We start from the raw sequence: 6,340 nt of genomic DNA on the forward strand, positions 1-6,340 counted from the left end.
TCAGAGACTATGCGGTTTTTAGTTATTCATCAGTTATTCATTTAGTCCCCATCTTCACCTGTGGTTTTAGGACTTCCCTGGCGTCGGCGTCACAACCCCCAACTTGCATTGGCTAATTCCTCGATTTTTGGGTGGAGTTTTTTCTGTCACTCTCTCTGCCTTCGCTCCGCTGTAGCTCACTCCACGTCTCCTCCGTCTCCACCTTTGTCTCTTCCTGATCTCGCCTTAGTTCTTCCGGAGTACCATGACCTTAGCAAGGTCTTTAGCAAAGACCAGGCTCTCACTCTCCCTCCTCACCGCCCTTATGACTGTACTATTGACCTTATCCCAGGCTCGACTTACCCAGCTAGCCGCCTTTTTAAGTTAGCTCGACACGAAAGGGAGGCTATGGAGACCTACATCTGGGAGTCGCTAGCTACGGGGCTCATAAGACTTTTCCCCACTTCCCCCCCCCCCCAGGTTTCTTCTTCGTCCAAAAGTGAGACAAGACCCTTAGGCCATGTATTGACTACAGAGGCCTGAACAACATCACTTACACAGGCAGAACATAACTACGACATTGGAAACCGAGAACTTCTGGCTGTGGTGGCTGCCCTTCAGGAGTGGAGACATTGGCTGGAGGGATCGGAAGTGCCCTTCATAGTTCTAATGGATCACAAGAACCTCACATACCTGAAGGATGCTCGTCACCTGAACTCTCGTCAGGCATGCCAACCTGGAATAGCCCGCACCTTAAGCTTCCTTAAATCTCTGATGGTCCGTGAACTCAGCGCCAGCAGTCAAGTTTCCCAACCTGGTAACGACCGTTCGTTTCTACGGCTATTGTTGGATCTAACCCTTTTTTCCTATGGACATTCAAGGCATTGCCTGCACCTTAAGTTCTAGTTCTTGATTCAGTACCTTTCCTCTCGTTTTTAGAACCAGTGACTGTCTGCAGCCTGCTTCCCTCCTCTGTTCCTGTATTTGTTTGGTCGTATAGACTACGTTTTGGATTTGCCGTTTTGTGAACTCTATTCTGTTGGACTTTGTTATTATAAGACTGAAAGAGACATTTCACTTCCGCTATTGGGTCGACCACTTCAGGTCTCTCAGGAGAGCTGTAGAAGCTCACTGCCAGCCGCCTTGTAGGCTAATCCCGCAGCTGTAGTGTATCACTGGGAGACCCGCTGTGATGACAGCAGACTTGTTACATGGCATTTAAAAAAAAACGAAATAAAATAACTCCAGTTCCTGTGGAGGACAGTTCATTTTGAATAGAAAATCAGACCTATTAATGCTGAGGGGAAAATGAATCTAATGCAAATCCATTATTTTCAAATCCAAACATTTATTGATTGCTGTTTGGTTATTTTAGAGACACTATTTGTTTCTCAGAGAGAATTTTGTCTGGCTTACTTGTAAACACTTGGAGGTTTTTGTTTGGATTACAAGGTCGACTGCTGTGGGCTTCATCAAGTCGATGTTGTTGGTGAACAGCACAGATTTATCTTTATATACCATGGCAGGTTTATTGAGATGGTCAAATATTCAAGTATTACTAATTATCATAATCATGATGGTCATGTAATGACCTGAATCTCTTCTCTTTTTTTCTGATATTATTTATGTTTGCCAATGTTAAAGCTTTTTTGTATTACGTGTTTGCCCTTGTGAATGATGCCATTTATTTTATTGTGTTATTGTTTAAAGGGTTTTGTATTTGTATTAACAAGTGTCAATTACATAAATACTTTAAAAACCTTAACACTGGTTAGGTTTTTTTTAATTTCCACAACTTTACTTCTCTCACTACAGCGTTCATCGATCTCAACCTTATGACATTCCGGCCACGTCTGTTTTCTACTTTATCAGGTAAGATGTTCGGGTAAAAGTCAATTTCGGGATCTCTACATAAACAAAAGTCTGTCTACTAAGTCAGGCGTTTTTAATTTTCATGTATTTTTAAAAAGTTAATTTGTGTGTTCTACCTTTTAAAATGGTGAGACATGTTTAAAGTTTACTATTGATATACAGGGAGTGCAGAATTATTAGGCAAATGAGTATTTTGACCACATCATGCTCTTTATGCATGTTGTCTTACTCCAAGTTGTATAGGCTCGAAAGCCTACTCCCAATTACGCATATCAGGTGATGTGCATCTCTGTAATGAGAAGGGGTGTGGTCTAATGACATCAACACCCTATATCAGGTGTGCATAATTATTAGGCAACTTCCTTTCCTTTGGCAAAATGGGTCAGAAGAGGGACTTGACAGGCTCCGAAAAGTCAAAAATAGTGAGATATCTTGCAGAGGGATGCAGCACTCTTAAAATTGCCAAGCTTCTGAAGCGTGATCATCGAACAATCAAGCGTTTCATTCAAAATAGTCAACAGGGTCGCAAAAAGCGTGTGGAAAAACCAAGGCGCAAAATAACTGCCCATGAACTGAGAAAAGTCAAGCATGCAGCTGCCAAGATGCCACTTGCCACCAGTTTTGCCATATTTCAGAGCTGCAACATCACTGGAGTGCCAAAAAGCACAAGGTGTGCAATACTCAGAGACATGGCCAAGGTAAGAAAGGCTGAAAAACGACCACCACTGAACAAGACACACAAGCTGAAACGTCTACTTGTAGACTGGGCCAAGAAATATCTCAAGACTGATTTTTCTAAGGTTTTATGGACTGATGAAATGAGAGTGAGTCTTGATGGGCCAGATGGATGGGCCCGTGGCTGGATCGGTAAAGGGCAGAGAGCTCCAGTCCGACTCAGACGCCAGCAAGGTGGAGGTTGGGTACTGGTATGGGCTGGTATCATCAAAGATGAGCTTGTGGGGCCTTTTCGGGTTGAGGATGGAGTCAAGCTCAACTCCCAGTCCTACTGCCAGTTTCTGGAAGACACCTTCTTCAAGCAGTGGTACAGGAAGAAGTCGGCATCCTTCAAGAAAAACATGATTTTCATGCAGGACAATGCTCCATCATTGCTGGCAAGAAAGGGTCTAAAAGAAGAAAAACTAATGACATGGCCTCCTTGTTCACCTGATCTGAACCCCATAGAGAACCTGTGGTCCCTCATCAAATGTCAGATTTACAAGGAGGGAAAACAGTATAACTCTCTGAACCGTGTCTGGGAGGCTGTGGTTGCTGCTGCACGCAATGTTGATCGTGAACAGATCAAAACACTGACAGAATCCATGGATGGCAGGCTTTTGAGTGTCCTTGCAAAGAAAGGTGGCTATATTGGTCACTGATTTGTTTTTGTTTTGTTTTTGAATGTCAGAAATGTATATTTGTGATTGTTGAACTGTTATATTGGTTTCCCTGGTGAAAATAAATAATTATAATGGGTATATATTTGTTTTTTGTTAAGTTGCCTAATAATTATGCACAGTAAAAGTCACCTGCACACACAGATATCTTCCTAAAATAGCTAAAACTAAAAAAGCCCTGCTCCAACTTCCAAAAATATTCACCTTTGATATTAATGAGTGTTTTGGGTTAATTAAGAGCATGGTTGTTGTTCAATAATAAAATTAATCCTCAAAAATACAACTTGCCTAATATTTCCGCACTCCCTGTAGTTATTTTGGTCAGATTCTATTTTTTTGCCTGTCTTCCCTTTTTCTCCTTAACACTTTAAGGGGAAAAAGCACCTGGTGATAATTACTCCTGCTCCGTTATTCTACTTCCCTCATCTATTGTTTTGTGCCTGTGCGTCTCCTTTGCCATGTGTCAATGTTCCAGGCGAGTGTTAAGTCAGTAACTCTTTTTATTGCTACAATTTGGGAAGACCATTATGGTGAGTTACCTCGATGCCATGACCTTCTTGTTACAAACTAGAGTAAATAATTTTTACTCCAAAATAAGAGATTTTGGGTCCTTCTGTGTGTCACAGTCCAACAATATTACTCTTAAAGCTCTTTTCCGAAGGAGTAGCAGCTACTTTGAATTAGATAACAAGGTATAACCTCATCAAATTCCCATATTGTTTTACCACACCATATAACAACCATAAGTGTAAAAAGAACAACAATAATATTTAACAAACTTTCATTTAAGACGTTTTAACATTTATTTATAATAAATATCATTTTAATCAGGAGAGATCTATAGACAGGTCCAATTTTGGGGAAATATTTCATGTTATGGATGGAGTTATACAGGTTAAACGTCAAGCAGAACCAAAGTCACTGTGGACAGGCTTCTGCTGAGTCCACAAGTTGAATGGCCTTGCAAACTAGAGTGACGCATCCAGCAGTGGCGGGGTCCTTGGTTGTGACCCAAGGGGACTAGAGGTGACTGGCTTTAGGAGGGAGACCTGAAATGTCGGGTTGACCTCGAGCGACGGAGGGAGCTTGAGGTGTACAGTGGTGGGACCCTCTCTATTTGATGGGTTTTCACAAACCTGGGAGCCATCTTGTTGACTCTACCTGGTGGGGAAGGTACTGAGTTGAGTCCCACACCATCAGGCAAAGTGAGTAAGTAAGCTAGTACACAGTACTTCTCAACCAGTAATCGGATTGGGTGTGGGGCAGGCCTGCCCAAGTGTGTGACCAGATCGAGCAGCATTGATTATGTCTCTGTCTCACTCTCATCTAAGGGGAAAAAGAGGATGTTGGTAGCTATAAGCTGCCAGGAAAAGGGACATCCCTGTAGCTGAAGTAAGTCTTCAGCGAGTTGTGTCCATAATCCACCTATGGAAGGTGGTGACACTGACAATAAGTTACTTTATTGGTTTTGTTATTGCCAATGGATCCGGATACAGAAGAACGGGTGCATAGGAAAACAGCTGCCATAGTTTTTTGAAGGCCTTAACAGGCTTAGCCAATCAAAGGAATGAGTATTTTGTCAACGTGCTCGGAACACAGCAAGTCCATTCGTGGTTTAATTGTGGGGACGGCCACACGTAGATCATTCTCCAAATTTAGACGCAATCTTTATTTATTTTCAATAAATGTCACGCACAGGTATGTGAAACCAAAGGACTCTTAGGTCTGTGGATCAGAATCTACTGATGGTTCCTCGCACACCGTTCAGGACCAGAGGAGAGAAATCCTTCCAGACTGTTGCTCCTAGGCTTTGGAATGATCTTCTTCTCTCTTTGCTTGATGGAGTCTACTGACTCCTTCAAGAAACATCCCAAGACATTTTTATTAGTGCAGGCTTTTCCTTGATTTCTGACACTTCTGTGTTGTTCTCATTGTTATCTTGACCTTTCAAGTAAATATTTTATTGGGTATTGTTTTGATTGTTTAAGCGCTTTGTGACCCTGGTCTGAAAAAGCGCTCTAAAAATATAATTTACTTACTTAATTACTTACTGGCACACGGCGCCGCTCTCTCTCCCTTCACCACTTGCTACGCAAACACCTTTGTGCTCTGCCTCCTTCACAGTTACGCAATATTCTCATAACGCTATGGATACCGGTACCGGGAATTTGTCTGTTGCCAGTATGCACAGGATTTAAACCAGGTGCAATCTATAGTCCAGAATTTATGGTACTATGTTTCATAATTTTAATAATTATGGCTGAATTTTTCTGTATTTTATTTTTTCCAAATGTATTTGATTTATGGGAATCATTTGGCGAACCCCCACTTTGGGAACCCCTGCTCTAGGAGACACTGGAGAACACAATGCACATGAAGAAGGAATCAACCCAGCAGCCATGGGATCACATATACAATAGGTTTCAAAGAACCTGTGCCTCAGGGCGAAACACATTATAAAATCTTAGGAGGAAGGGGGCCCAGGGAGTAAGTCAACAGCAGAGTCTTAGGGATGGTGAGGTGGTAGAGACAGAGCCTGTTCCCAACAGCCCTACTGAAAGTGTCCAAAGACAACATGATGTCGGCTGATTCGGGTAAATACCCTTTGACACAGTTGATCACCAGACCCTGCTGAGAATACTCAGGGATGAAGAGGGACTGTCTGGGTCTCTGTTACAGTGGTTCTCATCATACCTTTCTTGGTGCAGTTTCAGTGTATCTGCCAATCAAATGAGGTCTGAATCAGCGGATCTTTTGTATGGAGTCCCTCAAGGTTCTGTTTTGGGTCCTTTATTTTTTGTTTTTGTACTTGATTCCACTGGTCAAAATCATTTGATCCAACTGAGCACCAGAAAATGATCAGTTTGGTTAATTGTTTGCCAAAAATCAAACAGTGGCTGAGTGAAAACCCTTTGTTCCTGATGAGGGTTGAGTTGCTGTCAAACTGAGCCTGAGAGACCTTGGTGTTGTATTTGACATGTCTCTCGTTGCAACACGGTAAATGGTGTCACAACACGACCTGGAGTTCATAATTCATGCGTTTGTGTCTTCTCGTTTTGACTATTTAAGTTTATTTTCGTGTCCAAACAAGAAGG

The 6,340-nt window shown here is 42.2% G+C and overlaps 1 long non-coding RNA gene across 1 annotated transcript; it reads left to right on the forward strand.

Moving 5' to 3' along the window:
* Window positions 1-2,002: 2,002 nt before the first annotated feature.
* On the forward strand, window positions 2,003-3,553 carry LOC148072608 (uncharacterized). Its single transcript, XR_015712104.1, has 3 exons — window positions 2,003-2,601; window positions 2,732-2,766; window positions 2,865-3,553. It is a non-coding gene; the product is annotated as an uncharacterized LOC148072608 (long non-coding RNA).
* The last annotated feature ends 2,787 nt before the right edge of the window (window positions 3,554-6,340 follow it).

The sequence above is a fragment of the Callionymus lyra genome, chromosome 8 (genome assembly GCF_982586985.1).
Source record: "Callionymus lyra chromosome 8, fCalLyr1.hap1.1, whole genome shotgun sequence".
In the NCBI taxonomy this organism is placed as follows: domain Eukaryota; kingdom Metazoa; phylum Chordata; class Actinopteri; order Syngnathiformes; family Callionymidae; genus Callionymus; species Callionymus lyra.